Source organism: Castor canadensis, chromosome 17 (genome assembly GCF_047511655.1).
Source record: "Castor canadensis chromosome 17, mCasCan1.hap1v2, whole genome shotgun sequence".
Taxonomy (NCBI): domain Eukaryota; kingdom Metazoa; phylum Chordata; class Mammalia; order Rodentia; family Castoridae; genus Castor; species Castor canadensis.
The window spans coordinates 5214333-5235471 of NC_133402.1; the positions used below are offsets into that span (position 1 = coordinate 5214333).

Consider the following 21139-nt stretch of genomic DNA (forward strand, 5'->3'; position numbering starts at 1 on the left):
GCTTGTGCAGAAGCCTTGTATGCAGTGTCACACTCTGTCAAAAGAACGTGACATTTAGACAAATATGGAAGTCATTAATGCTGAGGTGTTATTTGCTCTTAAAAATGGAAAAGATTTAATGCTTTCCTACAGGAAGGAAATAAATAATACCTTTAGGGCTCTTTGCTCATTTCCTCCTCTTATCTATTCGTGGAAATATTTTTGGAAATTGAGGGGTCTTTTTTCCATTTTTTTCTGTTGAAAGTACCTTATTGATAGCCAGCCCCTCTGTGGTAATAGGATTTTGAAGAGCTCAGCTTGCTCCTATCCTGAGCCAATTCACACATGAGTCTGAAATGGTGCTGTGGACTAATGATTATGGGGCCCCCATTATTCCAACCATGAATTTTTGTAAAGGGTGTCTGAATGGCCTTGTGGAATCTCTGTAAGGTGAGGAGACATTCAGAGCTGGGAAACTCGAATGGGCCAAATGATGTTAGAAAAAGGGAACAGATCTATGGCTATGAGTGAACAGCTATGTGTTTATACAGTGACTGATCCACCCACTTGCTGTGTGACTGGGCAGAACAGAACGTCTGTTTCTGGTGTTTAGAATGGGGTTATTTTATTAATGTCTGTCTACACTGCTGAGCTATCAGGGCTGCTGAGGTGAAAAGGAAATAAGCTATTCTGAGAGAGGTTTGGAACATGATGAGTGTTGCTCACAAGGATGGAGTTGTGACTGGATATCAGTGATGGGGAGTGATAGAGATAAAATGTGAGCATTCTGGGCAGCCACCCATTGGCTCAGCAGCTGTGAGCATCTATCATCTGTCTGTCTGTCTATCTATCTATCTATCTGTCATCTATTATCTTTCATCTATTATCTATCTATCTGTCCATCTATCTATCTACCTACATGTCTGTACATCTAAATCTCTATGTATGTATCCATTCCTTATATTTATCTTCTAATATATTTATATATGCCCACCTCTATACCTATACTTAGTATATATACACATACTTTTATCTGTGTCTATTGTTTGTATCTAATCTGTCTGTCTCTCTTTATTGATATCAATATGCACTGCATCTCTATTTTTACGTATATCTGTATCTACGTATGTCTGTGTCTGTACACAGGACACACTAGGAAAAGAGAGAGACAGTGACAGAGAGAGACACAGAGCTACTACCTTGTACCCTTGGAACTAGGGATAGAGCCACCCACAACCACCATAGTGTTGACTTACAGCTCCCTGGGGGCGGGGGAGGATATTTGCATTAAATAAGAATATCTTGAATGATTTTCAAGTAGGGCAAATGTGATGAAAGGTCCCAGATCAAATTAGAAATCTCATCTGCAGGGATTGAGAAACAAGCTCTTAATCAGCGATCATTACACAGCACGTGTGGTCCCTGGACGTGGACCTCCCAGCTGTGCTCTCAATGGTTGTGTCCCCACCCTGTCCCAATGGTATGAAGAGGTAGAGCCTTTAGAAGGTCATTGGGTCATGAGGGCACAGCCCTCACAAAAGGGATTAGTGCCTTTATAAAAGAGCCCAGAGGGAGTCTTTTTGCCCCGTCTTACCTGTGAGGGCACATCAAAGGTCCCATCTGTGAGGAGTGGGCCCTCACCATACACTAATTCTGTTGGAGCCTTGATCTCAGACTTCCAGCTTCCAGAACTGTGAGTAATACATTTCTGTGTTTATAAACCACCCAGTGTATGGTATTTTGCTTTAGTCTCCTGAGCAAACTTACAGAATCACTAGAAGAAAGCACTTTATTCTACAAGGAGTTTCAGTTTATGTTCAATGAAATATTAAAAGATGACCCAGGCATGGTGGGGCAAGCCTGTAATCCCAGCTGCTTGGAAGGCAGAGATAGGAGGACCAGAATCAAGGTTCAAGGTCATCTGGGGCAAAAGTTATTAAGAACTTGCCTCAAAAGCAAGGCAGGCACAGTGGTGGTATACTCTTGTAATCCCACCTACTCAGAAGACAGGGATCAGAGGGTCTTATTCTGAGGCCAGCCTGAACAAAATGTTGTGACCCTATCTCAAAAACAAAAAAAGTAAAATGGGGTGTGGTAGAGTGGGTTTTTGGGGGGAATCTCAAGTGGTAGAGCTTTCGACTAGCAAGTGAAGGCCTTGAGTTCAATCCCCAATACTACCAAAGGGAAAAAAAATTAAGAGAGTATCCCTGCAGAGCTGACACCCTTCACAAATATGTTTCTTAAGGTTGTGTGTGTGTGTGTGGGGGGGGGGGGCATTTGAGTTATCTAGCGAGCTGTATTTAAATTACTATTTTGATCAATTTCCTAAGCCTAATTGTTGGTGTGCTTCAATATACTGAAATTTGCATCAAGGTAAGTTCTGCTGTTTGATTTAGTGGATGGATGTTCAAGCTCACTTTTCACCGGACTGGGCCCTTTTCTCTTCCATCCCACAATACAAAGCATCCGCCTTGACATCTCTGAGCTTTGGCTGATGGGATGAGTATAATTTGAATCAGTGCAGCAGAGTCTTTGGGAACGTCCCATTGTCCTGGGCTTTAAGGCCAACTCCCCTCCCCCTCCCCTTGCCCTCTTCTCCCCTTTATTCCCCTTCCCCTCCCTCTGTAGTGCTGTTAGGTTTCCAACCCTTTTAGTTTGGGCTTAATCAGGTTCTTATGGCTAAGAACATGGTGTGGGAGAAACTGAATTCACAGGTAAGATTAAAAGTGACAAGGCCTTGTGTTTGCATTTTAATTTGGTTTGCTCCTAAACCTGACCCATTCTGCCACTGTTCTTGGCTATCACAGCTTTTCTGCATGTTTCCTTTGTAGCTCTTTCCATGAGGAGCCATCCCATGTCCACCTGAATCACTGTGTGCTTTGGGTATCACTAATTCCTACCATCTGTAACCTCCCTGCAAGCAGGGAGCCTTTCTGTTGCACTCATAAGTGCATACTTACAGGACAGCACATAGTTGACACTCCATACGTATTTTTGTTTGGAATAAATGAACAAGTTCACAGGCATCTCTCCTGTACTCCACTACTGTTACTTTATAACAAATATAACCTTAGCAAACACTTTGATGCTTTGATGGTACATCCCTGTAATCTCAGCTACTTGGAGTTAGACATAGGAGGGTCATGGTGGGAGGCCAGACAGCCCCAAAATGGGAACCCCTGTCCAAAACACAAGCTAAAAGCGAAAGGACTGGGGCTATGGTTCAAGTGGCAGAAGGCTTGCCAGACAAGCCAGGCATGGCAGCACATGCCTCTGGTCCCAGCTACTGGGAAGGTGGAGGTAGCAGGATCACAGCCCTAGGTTGGCCCAAACAAAAGCAAGAGACGCTACCTGAAAAACAAACTAAACATAAGAGATCAAGGTGGTGCTCAAGTGGTAGAGCACTTGCCTAGCAAGTGTGAGACCCTAAGTTCAATCCCCTGTAACCCCCTAAAAAAAGTGAAGGTGTATTGCAGAGTTAATTCAATGAGTCTGTTTTGGGTAACAGGTCTTGATAAAAAGTTTTTTAGTTTTTTTAAGGTGAGACTCATTGTATCAAATAACCTATGAAACTTTTAAAAGAAAGGAAAGAATGTGAAGGAACACAATGATCTGGTCCCTCATGATGGTTTTAGAGGAGGGAAGGAAAGATTTGGGCAAAAATGTATCCAGCTATACACCACTGTCTTAAGCAAGCAGGAAATTTGTCTTCTTTCAAGGTTGAGGGGAAATCTGAATCCACAAGTGGCGCTCCCCTTCCCAGAGATGTTTCCTGCACTGCTCAGTTTCTGGAGAGCTAAGATAATCACTTTGTCCTTGAGAGTCTCGTGGCTGTGCTCTTGGAGGGTTTGGGTTTAAAATCTCAGGATTTGATCCTGTTCAAAAACACAAGGCTCGAGTACCTGCAAAGCATTCCAAATCAGCTTCTGCCAGAGGCTGTGGATTCACCTGGCTTTCCATTCAGCTTTGTCTTCTGCAACGTGAGCAGAAGTCCAGCCCCACTGGTGGGAAAATGCCTCTGTTACAAAACCACCCGAATTCCTAGGGTTTGTTTCCAGATCTTGAAATTGGCAACTCTTTTTTTTTCTTGAGTGTGGTTTAGAGTTTTAAGTATCAAAAGACTGTGTGTATGTGCCAGTGCATACAAATGTGCTTTTACAGGTACAAGAACATAGATAATCCACAGTCTGCCTTCCTCTTGGGGGGGCCTGGTGAAGCTTTGACCCAAGAAATTATCTGTTTGAGGTCCTTGTGCAAGGACAGCCATTAGGACGGAATTGTGTGGGCACACACCAATACTGATGCTTCTGGGGATGCGTGTTGGATCACAGGTGTCTACTTACCAGGAATTTGTGTTAACTTCTAGTGCATTGTGTTAGAGAATGCTGGGGAACCAGTAGGCTGTGTGGGGAGGACAAGCCCATTGTGGAGTGAAAACAGACCACTCCTGTGAGTGAACTGCTGTGCTAGGAGTATAACGAGCTCATAACCAGGCTCCATTAGCTCATGCTTAGAATCCTTGCTAATTAGGAGGCAAAGATGAGGAGGATTACAGGTCTAAGCCAGCTTGCGCAAAAAAGTTTGTGAGACTCCCTCTTGATGGATGTGTGATGGTCATCCCAGTGACAGTGGAAAGTGTAAGACAGGGAGGATCATGGTCCATGCCTACCTGGGTAAAATGCAATACCCTATCTCCAAAATAATCGGAGCAAAAAGGGCTGCAGGATTGGCTCAAGTGATAGAGTGCCTGCCTAGCCAGTGTGATGTCCTGAGTTTAAACCTTAGTACTGCTACTAAAAAAAAGCATTTGTGACTGGCCATTTACAGATTGATGAAGGATTCTCCTGTGTTATATGAACAAACCCCAAACTAACCCCAGGATACAGTTATCACTGTCATTATAATCCTGGTCAGAACACCACTGGTGTCCCTCTTCTCTGAAACCAAGTCTGTGACAGCACCTAGGTGTCCTCTGATTCAGTCCCATTCTGACACTAACTACTCACAGTTGTCACAGAGTTCTTCATCAGAACGATCCCACTTCAGATGGTAGCCACAACATTCATTCCTGCCTGGCTAGCTACAAATCTGGGTTTTCCCGTGACCCCACTTCAGTTCCAATAATTGCCTAGAATGATTGACAGGACCCAGGAAAGCACTTTGCAGGTGATTACCATTGTTTTATAAAGGATACAAATCAACATCTAGATGAACAGCACATAGGGCAGGCTCTGAAAGTGTCCCAAATGCAGAAGGGTCTGTCCTCATGAAATCAGGACACACCACTTTCACAGTCTTAGGTTCAGAATTTTTATTGGGGTTTCATTATGTAGACAAGACTAATTAAATCCTTGTCCATGAAATTGAACTTAATCTCCACCTCACCCCACTCTTCAGAGGTTGGGCTGGTCCAGTGCCGAAGCCTAAATCACATGGATTTCTCTACTGCTCAGGTCCCATCCTAAAGTCATGTAATCAGCCATTTCCCCTTGCTCTCACCCTGTAGTGTACCCCAAGTAAACACCCACCAGCAGACTTGACTTTTTCTGCCCAGTGGCTTTCTCTTGCCACAGTTGTCTTTGTTCTCCATGAGATAGGCTGGAACAAGTGGATTCATTCCCTCTCAAGGCACCCTTACCAATAACAGGGAAGCAAAGTGGTTTGCACCAACTCCATGTAGTGAGGGAATGAGGATTTGAATCAAGAGAATGTGTGGCTACTGCCCTTTGACCGACTTACTGCACTGGCTTCATGGCTTAGTGCAACTAACCCCAGCCACAAATCAGAGGTGCTTTGAGGGTGAAAGGAGGCAATGGGAGATGGAATCCCTAAGCAGTGTGCAAACTTTGCTCTGCTTTAAAAAGTATTGATATCAACAATGAGAATGATTCTAGAGGCCAGGAAATGTGGTTTTCCTTTGAGAAAATTGTATGTGCATAGATCACCCAGAAAAAGGAGTTACCTTCTCTGTGTACAATGACCATGTGTCTATGAGTTCTGTTCTGTGTGTTCCAATGAGCACATGCCTTTGTTATTAATTACTCATTTATCTTTCAATATAATTTTACATCTCATGGTAATTTCTGAAATTATTTATAGAAAATGTTGAACTTCATAAATATTAAAATGTCCTATTATCTACATGCAGACTGCTCTATGGACATAGAAATAAGCAATTATTACCAGAACCATTAATTAAGTTTGAAAACAGATAAATAATGGAGAGAGATGCTATTTATGAGTTAAAAATGAAAAAATGAGAATTGTCCTCCTTTCTGCTACCTTCAGTGAGGCTAGCCTGCCAGGTCCTCTCAGCTCTCATAATTGGAAGTTCTTGTTACTTTGCATAAAATAAGCAATTGATTGTAAGAAGTAAAGGCGTACATGGTGATCCAGTTTTCAGATCGTGTGATTAAAATCTTTGCTTAATAAAACAATCAAAAAGTGGTCCTGTCAGAAGAATTAAATATGGGGACATTTCCATATTCTGCAAGTTGAAAACTTAATCTTAATGGAGAGAGGGAATCTCCCCAAGAAAACCATGAACCTGTGTGTTGGAAATGATCGTGAGAAGTGTTCTTGCACATTCTGTGTGATGAGATAAGCCATTGGTGGATATCCTCCAGTCAACTTGAACTTCATCCTCCTTGGCAACCATTTAAAATGATGCTTTGGTGATCATTTTGGTTGGTGTTCTCCAATGGAAACTCTTATTAATGTCTTTTAAACCTTTTGGTTTTACTCTGCCATATGAGAATGGAAATGTCACAAGGAAACTCCCTGTATAGCTATCTTAAACAAACAAAAATGTCTTTTTTTCTTTTACAAAACTGGAGAACAGGAGGGTGGAACAGTCCTGTTGGGCAGGGGGGGTTGGTACCAGTGGGAGGGGGAGGATATGGGGAAAGGGTGTGGGAGGGTGAATATGCTATAAATACTGTGTACACATGTATGTAAATGAAAAAATGATATCAGTTGAAACTATTCCAGAAGTAGGAAGGGGGAATAAAAGAGAAAAATGGGTGACGGTAAATTCAAGTATGATATGTTTGATATATTGTAAGAATTTTTGTAAATGCCACAATGTATCACCACCCAGCACAATAATAAAAATTTAAACAATAAGAAAAGGAATTTAACGAACCATCAACAACAATAAAATGGAAGTGAGTTACAAAGGGAAAAAAAGAAATATATTTTAAGCTAATGGCTCAAGCTTGTAATCCCAGCTATTTGGGAGGAGGAGATTGGAAGGATTGTGGTTCCAGGCCAGCCCAAGCAAAAGGTTCATGGGATCCCACCTCAACGGGGAAAGCTGGGAAAGGTGGCACCTCACCTATTATCACAGGTGCCACGGGAAATGTAAGGCAGGAGCTTGCAGTACAGGCTGGCCTGGGCAAAAAGCAAAACTCTATCCAGAGGGAAAAAGGCTGCAGGTGTGGCTCAAAAAAAAGAAGACATTTAAAAATAGTTTTATTATTCTTTTGAATTAGCATTCATTAATAATATGAGGGATTTTATTATGATAATTCCATGCATACTTACAGTGTACTTTGAGTATTTTCAGCCCCTCCACGCTGTTCACATTTGACCCCTCTCTCCGGCCCCCTCGTCAATGGCTGGTGGGTTTCATATTGCTGTCTCCATATGTATATATGCACGCTTCAATGCTCTTCATCCCTCAGTGTCTTTTCCTTTCCCCCTTACCCTTCCCTCGGTACCTCCCAGACCATCCGCTTTCACATTCATGTCTCACTAATATCACCATCATCATTTTAGGTCTAGGAGCCACAAATGAGTGAGAACATGTGACACTTGGCTTTTTGAGCTTGGCTTTTCTCATTCAACCTGGTGATCCCCAGTTCCATCCGCTTCCCTGCAAATGATGTAGTGTCATGTTTCTTTATGGCTGAGTAACATTCCATGTGTTGGTTTGATTCCATGGTTTATAATTGTGAGAAAAGCTGCAGTGAACACGGATATGTGGGTATCTCTCTTATGTATTGATTTGCACTCCTTCAGCTATGTGCCCAAGAGTAACAAGGCAGGCTGACACAGCGGGTCCATCTTTAGTTTTTTGAGGAACCTCCATCCTGATTTCCCTGGTGTTGCACTAGTTTGCATCCCCACCAAAGTGTGCAAAGGGCATGTAACCTGGGTGATGAGGCAGATATTCTACACACACCTTGATACATGCTACTCGATTTTTTTTGAGAAGAAAAGTGAGTCACAAACAGTATCACAGATTTCATGACTGCTAGTGTACATACAAAGTGCTGATTTATTTTTTTGAGATGTGCATCTCACTACGTAGCCCAGGCTGGTTTCAAACTCAAGACTCTCCTGCCTCTGCCTAAGTGCCAGGATTACAGGTGTGTTGTACCACACCCTGTTCTAAGGTGCTGGTTTCCACTCCTTAGAACCCTCTAATGGTATGATTCACTGATTGAGAGCCTGGAAATGTGAACCCAACATGCTATCGCCATCTCCCGGCTGTTCCTGAGTTATAGGGTCTGACTGACATTTGCTTAGACTGCATTGAATACCCTTGACTCAGATACTTTAATTTTAAAGTTACTGAGCAAAAATTATAGCAAGCCATATCCTTGAGAACTGGTTGCAACTTAGAAATTGACTCATTCCTGTACCAAAAAAAAAAAAAAAAATGCTAAGTACATTAACAATAGGCAAAAAGAATTTGGCGAAACTATTACTCATTAGGATATGACAATTTGCATGCCTAAGGTTGATTTATTGATTAGTAATAAACTTTATTTTTAATGACGAGTGTTTAGAACAATAAAATTCTCAGTTGAAAATGGCTTTCCAAATTCAAGCCTGTGCTTTAAGATGAGTGCTCTCACTCTCACAATTAATCAAAAACAATGGGCAAGAAAGAGAGGGAGGGAGAAGAGAGGGAAGAAAGGCAGGTAAGGATGGAAGGAGGGCAGGAATTGACTGTGAACACATTGAAACAATGAGCATGCTAAATGAGACAGTAACATTTTTGGGAAAAATCTTTTGATGTGGCCACTGGATGAACGGACCCAGATAAAGGTTTATCTCTGGATCATGAATTAATTAAGAGCCAAACAGTTCTCAGTCTCGTATCTACAACTCTCCCGTACACAGCCATGCTAGCTGCTGCTGAATGTTTTCTTGTGGGGACAGAATTGTGACAACCAGGGACAAAAGAATCCAGCAGACAAAGAGGAGGCAATGAGCCACTCTGTAGGGAAGTGGATGGGGACTCATGTCTTAAAAAACAACTCTTGTCCCCTAAGTGGACACAGAGGAGAAGGGAATTCTGAGCAGAGGGAATGCCATGTGCACAGGTAGCAAGTGTGTTCAGAGAACAGCCAATATACTGTGGAAGGAGACTGAAAGGAGGTTCATCCAAAGTCAAGTACAGGCCCTTGGCAGTGGGAAATTGCTGAAGTCCTTTTAGGCAGGGGAAGAGGATCTTATTTCCATCTTGCAATGTGTCTGCTGATAAAAATACATTGAGACATGGATTAAGGCATGCATGAGTCAGCTTTCCATCAGCATAACAAATCCTGAGACAATCAGTTTATGATGAAAAGATTTTAATGCTCACAACTTTGGAGGTTCTGGACCATTATTGGCTGGCTCTATTGCCTTGGAGCTGTGGCAGTACATGGTGGAGCAAAATTTCTCATCTCATGGAAACAAAAGGGAGGAAGAGGAGGAGACTAGGGTTCCCACTATCCCCTTCGAGGGGATGCCCTCTGTGACCAAAGACCTCCCACTAAGCCTCACCCCTTAAAGTTTCCACCATCTCTCAATAGCAGCCCCCTGGGTACCAAGCCTTTAACACATAGGCCTTTGGGCATAATTTAAGATGCAAACTATATCAAAGAGTGTTTCCGATATTTGCCCGAAAAGATGCATCACCCGAGGCACTTGTATATGTATGCTTATGTACTGAATATGTATAGAGAATTTGCTTGTTCCCTTCTCTGGGATTATATGCAAGAAGTGCACCAAATCCATTCACACAAATGTTTCCTGAGCATTTTCTGTGTTCTGCACTCTGCTGTAGGTTTGAAAATTGTAGTAGTGAACATGTCAGGTAAGTTCCAATCCTCGTCCATGTTAATATGCTATTGGAAGAGACAAGATATTAGCAAGCACACACCTAAGTAAACAAGATGATTTCTGGGAGTGACAAGTGCAAGGAAAAAAGAAAGTTCTTTACATTAGGGAGTCTCATTTGATCCACTTCTATCAGTCCACATGCCTCCCAGTGTCTGGCAGACCATAATAGCAAGCCCAGTGAGTGTGGACTGTGTGCCCTACATTGTTCCTGGCACTATAAATATCATACAGCCTCACTTCAAAACCACTCTACAGGGCACAGGTTCTCAGGAAGGGTCAGTTTAGCTTTCAGGGGACATTTTGGTTAGGGGTGCTGGTGGGATCTATCCAGCAGAGGTCAGGGTTATTGTCACACATCCCACAATGCACAGGGAAGCCCCCCCACCATCAAGAATAATCCAGTCCCAAATGTCCATAACGCTGCATGGAAAGGCTCTGCAATGAAAGACAACTCTATTGTTGCTGTTATTTTACAAAAGCACAAAAGAAGCTCCAGGTGGCTTTAGGAATGTGTCCAAGCTATACAGCTGAGATGGGGGAGAACAGGAATGTGAAAGTAGAAAGGCTCCTTACAGAGGTCAAGCTTGTGAGCCCAACAATCACAAAGTATTTGTGAGATACACAAATGAAGCAACAGAAAATGGATGGTGCTGGAGATCATCATGTTAAGTGAAATAAACCCGCCCCACAAAGTATCCCATGGTTTCTCTCATACGTAGAGTCTAGGGAAAAAAAAAAAAAAAAAAACAAAGGACATGAAAGTAAAGCAGGATTAATAAGGATGTGGAAGGGGAAAAGGTGGAGGGAGGTAAGAAGGAGCAATAGAGGGGAGAATAGATGAAAGTACATTGTATTCATGTGTAGAAAGGTCCTAATGAAACCTCTTGTTTTGTACAATTAATAGAGCTAATAAAAAAAGAATGAAAGAAGGAAATGAAATGACAGTTTTGACTGCCAATGGAGTCTCCATGGGTATAAATAATGAAAGCCATGTTTGAATGAGTGTCAGGTAAGATGAACTCACTTTGGAGACCTGAGTTTCATCAGGAGCTTGAAGTTTGTTGTTTCCTTACACTTGTCACAATATCCCATTGTTAACACCTGCCATCTTTGTCATCCTAAAACTCTCGCTGCTGTTTCAGCGATGAGCCACAACAGGTGTGGCAAATATTGGGTCATTAGCAAGCGGTAATTCACCAGCATGAATATTTATCATCTTGTAACGAGGCAACAAAAGCTGTGTCTACTTTTTAGAACATCATGCAGCAAGATCCTCAAAACCAAATTGTTTTGAGTTTCTCATTTGTGCAGAGGAAGAACAGCTCCTCTGTAATTTTCTATTAGGTGGATTTATTTTCTCAGCTTTCTTCACAACGAAACACAACCCTGACAAGCACTTGGTTTTATTGAGCCAGTAAGACCACCCAACAGTTTGTAGAGCTTAAGTCACTGGTTATGAAAATGCCCACTTTTCCACTGGTCGTGAAACTAGTCTTGTCTCCACTGGGGAACACAGAAGATGATGGAAAGGAGATTTTTTTTTTTTTGCTTCTCACTCTTAATTTCCCTTCCCTCTCTCCTTATTTGTTATGTTCTTTCTTTCTTTCTTCTTGTCCTTTTGGCTCAGAAAGAAGTTGAACTGAGAATGAGGGAAAGAGGAGAAAAATCAGGCATAGATGACAATGAATTGTATGAAGGCTTCTTGTAAAAAGAATCATTGTAAATTTCATGCACTATGTGAGTTCCAAGGACTGTGAGCTTTGAAAGAAAAAAATATTAAGAGAGAACATGCCATCTACACTCTGTGCATTAGGGCTGCCTGTGAAACTCTCATCTCTGTGCCTTGTTCCTGTTGTAGTATTTTATGCCTGTGATTGTGAAATACACATATATGAAATGAGCAGGCAGCAATGCCTGGGATAACCAAATTGGTTTTTCCCAACTTTTAAGTATTGCTACAATTGAGGAAGCAGTTGTGGATTCCCAATTAGCCTGTGCGCCATTTGTCAGGGGATCTCATTACTATCAGCCTCTTTCTGTGCACATGCTATGACCATCATTTACGTGTGTTGTTTCTTACCTTCAGTTTCTGCAAATCATTCTCCTCTTTATTGCAAATGTTGAATTTCCCCCTGTGCTGGCTTCTACGGCTATATATTAGACTTGATCAAATAAGAGTTTCAGGTAGCTAAATATAAATTTGTTTGGGCATTCATTAATGAAGACAGCATTTTTGTTGCCTTTATTGCTACAGTATTATTACTATTATTATTTAGAAATCACTAATGTTACAAGGGTGGGTTTCATATGAAAATTCCATAAATGCATATTGTGTACTTTGAACAAGTTCACCCCCGGTAAGTCCTCCCTTTTCCTTAGTGATAAATATGCATAAAATAAAACATCATAAGGAGAAATGTGTGTTTTCCCCTTAAAAAAACCTTATCAGTAATACCTAGTTTTAGAAGGTGTTCAGAACTATTTCCATAATGAAGGAATTATCAAAATTAAATAAGAAACATAGACCAAGTCCTCAAACCAACTACACTGCAGTCAAATGCTCTACCCCTGAGCTATACCCCCATCAAACCAACTACACTGGACCCCAGTGGCTCCCTCTGGCTTGTTAATCTGGTGAACAGTGGTAATGATAGCCAAAGGATGGGTGGACATTACCGTGCATTGAGCTATTTAACTTCATGAGGGAAGCACTTTTGTTTACCCATTTTATAAGTGGGGAAGTGGGGCTGAGCAAGACTCCATGACATAGCCATTGTAGGTAATGAGTGACTGTGTCCAGATATGAACTCAGGGGGTCTGACTCTGAACCGATTTAGCAAACCATTCCTATTACCACAGTGAAGAAAGAATAATGTCTCTCGAGTCAGCCAGACCTCAGGGAACTTGGAAAACTGCATGTATAGATCTGAGAGTAATAGCATAAGGTGAGAACAGGTAGCTCAGCGTGATGTTATCGGAGAAGGACTTGAAACTTACATAGTTGGTTTTGGGCAGATATCTTTCTGCAAGATGGAAAAGCTTTTTCCTCCTTGGAGCTTTGCCTTTGAATATGACCTTGAGAACAAGGAAAGTTTCTAATGGGGAGGATCCTCCATGTTGCAATTATTGCTGGTTGGAAGAAAAGTAATTTGGGAGGAGTAGTATGAGTCTAGAGCCTTCTCCCATAACAAAACACCATTTGCAGACTTTTCTCTGTGACCATTTCTCTCACTCTGGTCAGCCTTCTGCCCATTGCTGATGTTATTTTGGCAATGATTGGGTCACTTTCTTATCAGGCTATTGTGATTTTTCTGAAATTTTCTAAACTTTTCTCCAAACCAGCAATTTTCTGAAATTTAACTAAAACTTTTACTTCTTTTACAAGACCTAATTGAAACATGCTGCCTTTTTGGAAACATTCCATGATCTCCTTACACTGCCCCGGCACATGCTTTGGTGTTCTCAGTAGTACACAGTCATCCTTCTTTGCCTTGCTGGGTTAAAATGATCCGCCCATCCCCTCTGTCAGAGGTTGTGAGCTGCTTAAAGGCTGTGGCTTGTTTCTACTCAGACTCACTTCTTCTCTGTGTGCCTCTAGTGAAGGGATGGAGTGACAAGGAAAACACAAGGGAAACCTTGAAGAAGAAGAAGAATCACAAATTAATTCACATACACTTCTACCAAATTTTTGGAACCAAATTGCTAAGAAAGGGAGCCAGAGGAGAATGTAGAGCTGACGCAGGCCCCATGCCAACTTCATTTCAGAAAACATTCAGATCGATGCTTCCGGCACAGTTTGGTAGCAGTGAGCCCACCTGTGCATCTGGGATAGCGACAGGCATCCTACCATTCTCATTCTTCATGGATAACATGGCCCTTCCCAGCCATGTAGCCCACTCTTTACACCAGGCACACACAATTTTTCCTTGTTGAGCCTTTAAAACTCTTATTATCTCAGATTATGAGGACATGCTGTGCTGAGTATAGGCATGATCTCAAACTGAGTTAATTGAAGGTGGAGGTCAGTCAGCTATCCTGGACCATCAATCAGTAAAAAGTTTGCTTGTTTAATGCATGGAGTCAAAGAAATAATGTGGGTTCCCCCTGCCTCCTTTCCCCTCAGGGATGTCAGGTAGATGTTAGATTTCACTGAGCTGTTAAAAATCTTAATGGATCCCACTGAGCTGTTTCAGGTTGTTTGTGACAATCGCTTAATTTCCTTGTTTTGCAGCTAACAGTGATTTTAGTGTTCATTTCAGATTAGCCACATAAAGCCCCCATGTTCCTTCCCCATTGGCATGCCTCCTTCAACTCTGCAAACGATGAATGGCATACTCTCACAAAAATGACCCTTCAGCAGAATTCCATATACAGTAATTTCTCATGTATTTAAAAAATGCATAGTGGCAAGGATTGGAAATATAGCAGAGTCTTGTAGCAGTTGCCTCTGGGTGGTTAGGGTATGAGGAGACATTTTTTCCCCCTTTACTTCTTTGTACTTTATTGCACTTTCAACATTTTCTGTGATGAACATGTATTACTGTTACAATAGGTATACATAAATGAAAGAATTAGTGTTTCCAAATCAAGGATGAACAAAGGAAATGCAGTCTTTTGATGAGATGTTAGGCTGGAAATTTTTCAACATGAAAAGTGTGTTGGGGGCACATCAGGATAAAAGAGTGAGATAGGAAAATTAGCTTGCAACTTGAAGGATGGTCCTTATTATATATAATGCCAATGACAGGTCCCATTCATCACAGTTTCCAGTTTCAGAGTGTGGGGGTTTGCTTGTATGAAAGTTCCCACCATGTGTTACTAATTATTGCCCTGCTGTTCACTGCACAACTGAAAGCCTGTGACCCAGTATCACTGCAGAAGCCAGAGTGATGAGTGAGAGGTAACTGATATACAGTGTGAGAGAGAGAGATAGGGAGGGGGAGGGGGAGGTGGAAGAATGGGGGAGAGAACAGAGTGGGGGGAGAGAGGGGATGAGAAAGAAGGGGGGAGACAGAGGGAGGAGAGGGAGGGGGAAGAGAAAGGGAGAAAGAGGGGGGAAGAGGGAAATGGGTGAGGGAGAGAGAGAGAGTAAGAGAAGGGGAGAAATGAGGAAGGGGAGGAGGGAGAGAACACAAGAGAAGGGGGAGAAAGAGGGGACAGGGAGAGAGATGGGAGGGAGAGAGGGGGAGAGGAAGAATGGGGGAGAGAGAGTAGAAAACTGAGAAATGAAGACTTATTTGGCTCACTTGAGTGCTTTATGCCTGGGATGAAGCTGAGATAGTGCAAAGAGTAAATAGAGTTGTCACCTTGAATGGCTGGACCTGCAGTCAAGGGCACGTGCTTTAAGCCCAGAAAGCTGAAGAACTGCGGGATTCTGTCCTCTGATGGTCCCTCGTTGTGATGTGAATGTCTTCTGTCTTTGCATTGTGATCCTACTTTTTCTTAATGGCTAATTGCTAGGCAAAAGAGAATGTAATTTATACTCCAATTTGAAAGTCAATCAAAGGAAGGCAAGATGTCAGTGAGTGAGGAGATAAATGAGCACTGGGGTAGACAAGAGAAGCCAGAGCTGCTGGATCCAGAGTTAGGAATCCCAGGCCACAGCCAAGTCCTGGGCTGGATTGCATCCTGTCCTCTGGGAGATGTGTGTGTGCGTGGGGGGGGGCGGGGCGCGTCCCTGCTGTCCCACCTGGAGCTGCTCTCTGAGGGAAAAGGAGCCATGAGTTCTTTGTTGGTTGCAGATTTGATTTTTAAGAAGGAAAGTTTGACAAATTGTGTCGAATGAGGGAAGTGTATTAAGTGAATACCAAAATGTTTGCACATCTGAGGACCACACAATTTGATTCAAGGAAGTTCTACTTGTAAGGAGGTTATGAATTTTGAATCAGAGTTTTGTTGTCAGGGGAATACTTCTTAGGAGGAAGGAAATGTACTTTTTAACAAGATTTTCAGCAAACGTTGACACATTCATTATGGTCGTGAGAATAGAGGTGGCTCAAATATATTTTGCATAATGTGGAAATAATGTTGCATTCTATTTGTTCCTGCTGCCCAGGGCCACCATAAATGCCACCACTTTTGATAACAACAACAACAACAACAAAAAAACAGTCAGGTGTAAATATATCCGCACCCTACTCACCTCAAAGGGCTTTCTCTGTCTCTCTCTTCAGTATTTAGGTTTATCTCAGTGGGCTCATCTCTTTTTCTTCAATAGTTTCTTTCTATTTCGAGTTAGTATGCACTAATAATACAAGGGGTTCCATTGTTGCAAACCCTTACATGTGTACAGAGTACTCTGAGTAAGTTCAGCCCCTCCGTTGTGTTCTCATTCCTCTCTTTCTCCTCCCCGTTTTTCTGCCGCGTTTAGAGGGCTTCATTATGCTATCTTCAGACGTATGCGTGTAGCATAGTTCATTTCTTCCCCTCCCATTGATTTCCCCTTCAGATTGTCATACTCATAATTTTTATATATGTTTTGGATTGTACTGGCGGTTGAACTCAGGGCCTCACACTTGCTAGGCAGGTGCTCTACCACTTGAGCCCCTCCACTAGTCCCTCAGTGGGCTTACTTCCATGCCAGAGTTTGATCCCATAAACCAAGTCATTCTTACACCAAAGATCTCTCTCCTCATCCCAAAGCCCATCCCATTTAGGACTAGTGCCCTCATTCTACTGTTTTTCCTCTCTCAGGCCTCCTTTTACTTCTCTGTCTCTCTTTCCAATTCTTGACTTCTGGGACGCTCACAAGCGTTTGTTATATACATTGGACCAACATTCCCTTTTTCCTTCTGAAGGCTCCAGGGAAGCTTTTCATGCATGTGGTCATAAACCTTGCCAGTGTCTCTGTTAAAAGTGTGCCTTCTTGCAGCAGGTGGACAAGAAAGACCCGAGATGAGGCAATGTGGAAGGATGAACTCTGGGGGAGGGAGGTAGCCTGGGGGAGGCAGATGAGTTCAGAAGTGCCAGCCACGGAATGACAGGTCAGGTGAGATGTGGCATGTGGGACCACCAAGGCCACGGGGCCCCAGGGCAACCTGAAGGGAGGTCAAATGGGCAACTCAACTGAGAGCCACCGTTAGTAACACACAGAGGTGGGAGCACAGGTCTGGAGGTCTGGGACCCAGGCTTGCTTTTGGACAAGTCGTCTGTAAGAAAGACAGGTGCCTGCATTATGGAGTTTTGTCCACAGAGAGCCAGTATCAAAAGGCATTGGATATGTTACCCACCCTGTGATTTCTATTTACTATATTTCAGTGTGCCTCCTGGAGGACATCTAGCAATATATGGGAGCATTTCTAATTGTCAAAACTTGGGTAAGGAGGCTATTGTCCTCTTATGGGTGGAGGCGGAGGTACTGCAAACACCCTACAGAACACAGGACACCCCACTGCAGTGAATGACCTGAATGTGGATAGTGCTGAAGTTGAGAAACTGCTGTATATCTTAAGAGGGGTGTGCGTGTGTGTGTGTGTGTGTGTGTGTGAGTGTACACCCTTGCAGGTGTATGTGCCATGGAGGAGAGGGTCATAACTTTGAAGGAAGAGGTATCTGCAGGGTTGTTCACTGCAGTATTGTTTACGGTTATAAAAAAGTTAAACAACTAAATGTCAACAACAGGGATTTGGAAAGACAGATTTCATGTCTCCTCTTCTATGATGAAATTACCTTGCAGTCATTATAGCTAATGCCTTAAGACAATGTTGAATGGGGTGGAAGAATGTTTCTGAGATGCTCTTAGATGAAAGCAAGTAAGTTACATGGTGCCTCTCGCAATATGTTCCAATTTCTTAATCTTTAACTCTTACTTTAATTGTCATGTATTAAATTGTACATAGTGAGACATCTCATCATGCAGTTCCTGTGCATGCATATAATGTTCTTTGATCATATTAACTTTGAATATGACCATTCTCTTTCTTATCCTCTTCTTCTCTCTCTCCCTTTTTTCTTCCCTGTTTAGCACTCCAGCAATCCTCCTTTTACTTCCATGACCTCGGCATTCCTCCCTCCCCTCAGCCTCTATAAATGAGAGAAAACATGCAACACTTGCCTTTGTGATACTGGTTTTTTTTTTTTAATTTGATGATTTCTGTTTTAGAAAGGCTATTTTTTGGTATTTATATTTATCTACACTGACGTTAATATACAAGATAGAATAGAAGAAGTACTCTACAATGCTAAACATTATTACTTAGATGTTGAAAAGTTATGGGTGAACTAAATATCTCTCCTATATATCATTAAATATCTTTTCAAGTTTCCACATGAGCATATATGACTTTAATAATGACAGCAAAATGACTATATTTTTAAGAAAGATATAACTTCATAAAACATATGGCTGAAATCCGAGTAACTGAGCCAGGATTTTCTGTTGATAGTTTCATTTTCACATTAGCAAGTTAGACAAGAATATATTTCCAGGTGCAGAGGGGGAAGAGAATATGGCTAGGAAGTATGAGGTTTGGAGGAGGTAATCCTTGGGTTGTGTTCTAAGTTGATGACTGAGCCAGATGAGGTGTGCTCTACAATTATTGCCGTGTCATTTAAAGACTCTGGAAGGGCAAGCGTTCATTCTCTCATGACTATTCTAATTACATTGAGAATCGCCAAGTTTATGTTCACCCTTTTACATTCACTACTCTACCCGCTTACCAGGGGGTCAGAACTTAAGGCAGGTGCCTGGACTTGTCAGAGAAACTGTGACTCAGAACTTCATGCTCCTCCCAAAGAAAAATAAGCCTAGATCCATGGCATGTGATTTTCTTTCTTTTTCTTCTTTTTATTATAGCAATTGTATTTATTTAAGAACCTATTTGGTAGCTTCTTTAGCTATTTCTCTTGAGTCAGTTGGTGTTTTCTGGTTTAGTCTGTAGATATAATTTGTGTGTGTGCATGTGTACACATGTTTGCAGGTGTGGATGCTTGTGTGTACATATTTTAATAGAGTCTGCAAAGCTTGCATCTATTTCAGAAAAGGATTCCCTTTCTTTGGGGATAAATAGGTTAATCACCATTGCTCATTTTTCTTTTTTATCAAGGTAAAATTCACAGAAGAAAATGTATCATAATCTTAACCATTTTGAAGAATATAATTTCATGGTAGACTCATATTTCAAAAGAAGCCCAGTACCCACTGAGTGAGCAGTCACTCCCCACCCCTCTTCCCTTCCCTGGCTACTGCTATGTACATCAGACTTCATAGAGCTTAGTTTTTGCTGTTCTCTCTCTCTCTCTCTCTCTCTCTCTCTCTCTTCTCCCTCTCTCTGTCTTGGTATCCAGCTATCCATATCTCTCTATTTTTCTGTGTGTCTGTCATGTCTGTCTCCAATCCCTGTCCTTCTTTCCCTCCCTCCTTCCCACCCTCCCTCTCTTGGAGAAGCATACACAGAAGGGCAGGCAGGCAGGCAGAAAAAGAAATGGGTAGATGGAGAATATGGGGTCATGAAGGGAAAAATACAGAGGTAGAAGAGGAAGAGAAAGAGATAAGGGGAAGGAGAGAGAAGTTGGGGTGGGAGGAACAAAGAGAATGTTATGGAAGGAGAAGGGAGGAAGAAGAGGAGGAGGAGGAAAAGAGTGTACCTAGGAGCCAGAGAAAGCCTGGATGTGTTTGGAAGGAGAGAATCCCCCTCACTTCCCACCACACACCTCAGAGAGACAGCAGAGAAACAGAGCGACCCCTGTAGCATCACAGAGACCAAGAAGCAATTTGGAAGAGTTGCAGTGAAATTCCAAACGTGTCTGACCATCTCAAAGAGAATACATCCAGGAAAATAGGTTGGACCGGCTGTGACCCCATGGAAGAGTCCTGTCATGCAATTCGTAGCTCTGCCAGCCATCAGCTGTAACTTCAGCATTTAGGGGTCATGCTGTGACCCCCATAGCCCCTCCTTTGACACCAGCTCTCCACACTATTTCACCTTTTCACTTTTCTTCCTCACTGAGTAATTGAGTTTTGGTGATTATGTGGCAGACAATGAGTGAACCTCAGAGTCTATATATCACAGATTAGCCCTGCTCATACTGGGGACAGTTGATATGCTGTGGAACAACATGGAAACCTGATAACAATAGGAAAGAGGTGTTTATATAAATCTTTTCAAGTCTACCATTTCCATATTATGTCTTATGAAGTGAGTGTCCAGCTGCATTAATGAATGAACCCTGTCCTGATGGAATACACCACAGTCCTCCTGGCAGGCGCCCTGAGGATCCCAGGTGATGAAAGCCATCGTGCATTTACATTACTCTCCTTGTCATGAGAGCTCCAGACTCTAATCTGTAGAAAACGCTTCACACACAGGCAAAATGTTCAGCAGTGCCAGGGGGGTGAGGGTGGGGGGAGGATGCCCTGAACACTGAGCACAGCCTCTTTGGAATATTTGATGGCCTTAAAGTTATGATGAGAGTCTAGACAGGCCACTAACAGTCTGTCAACCCACTGGCATGGAGGATGAAGAAGTAAGATGAAGTTGCTTCTTTGTAGACATGGAGTTCATTTGTTGTGAATTCTCTTACACTCTCCAAATACCTTAATGCAAATTTAAAAAATGTCATGGAAAGTGTAGAGGCACCCAGTAAATTTTATATATATAATTTGCATTACATATAAATATATATAATATAATTATGTATATGTATAATTTGCTAACAATTGCATTACCAGTTTTATGCAATGACCTCAGTAGCAAACGGTTTATCTGTACTTGTGTGACTGGGAGCAACCCACTCTCTGGGTCTCAGTTTCCTCATGTGTAAAATGGGGGAACTGATCACATGTAGGATCAGGAGCAAATGCATGAGAGTGGCTAAAAGCATGCCTGGCCATAAAGGAAATGTAAATCAAATGACACTGAGATTCCATCTCACCCCAGTCAGCAGGGCTGTCATCAAGAAACAAGCAGGACCACATGCTGGTGAAGATGTGGGGAAAGAAACTCTGATACACTGTTGGTGGGAGTGTAAATTAGTGCAGTCACTATGGAAATCAATATGGAGGTTCCTCAGGAAGCTAAAAATAAACTATCCTATATAGGAT

The 21139-nt window shown here is 42.2% G+C and overlaps 1 protein-coding gene across 14 annotated transcripts in view; it reads left to right on the forward strand.

Annotated features, from left to right (window-relative positions):
- Rbfox1 (RNA binding fox-1 homolog 1) overlaps positions 1–21139 on the forward strand; it is a 1956039-nt gene that overhangs the window by 867275 nt on the left and 1067625 nt on the right. The gene's annotated exons all lie outside the window — the stretch shown is intronic.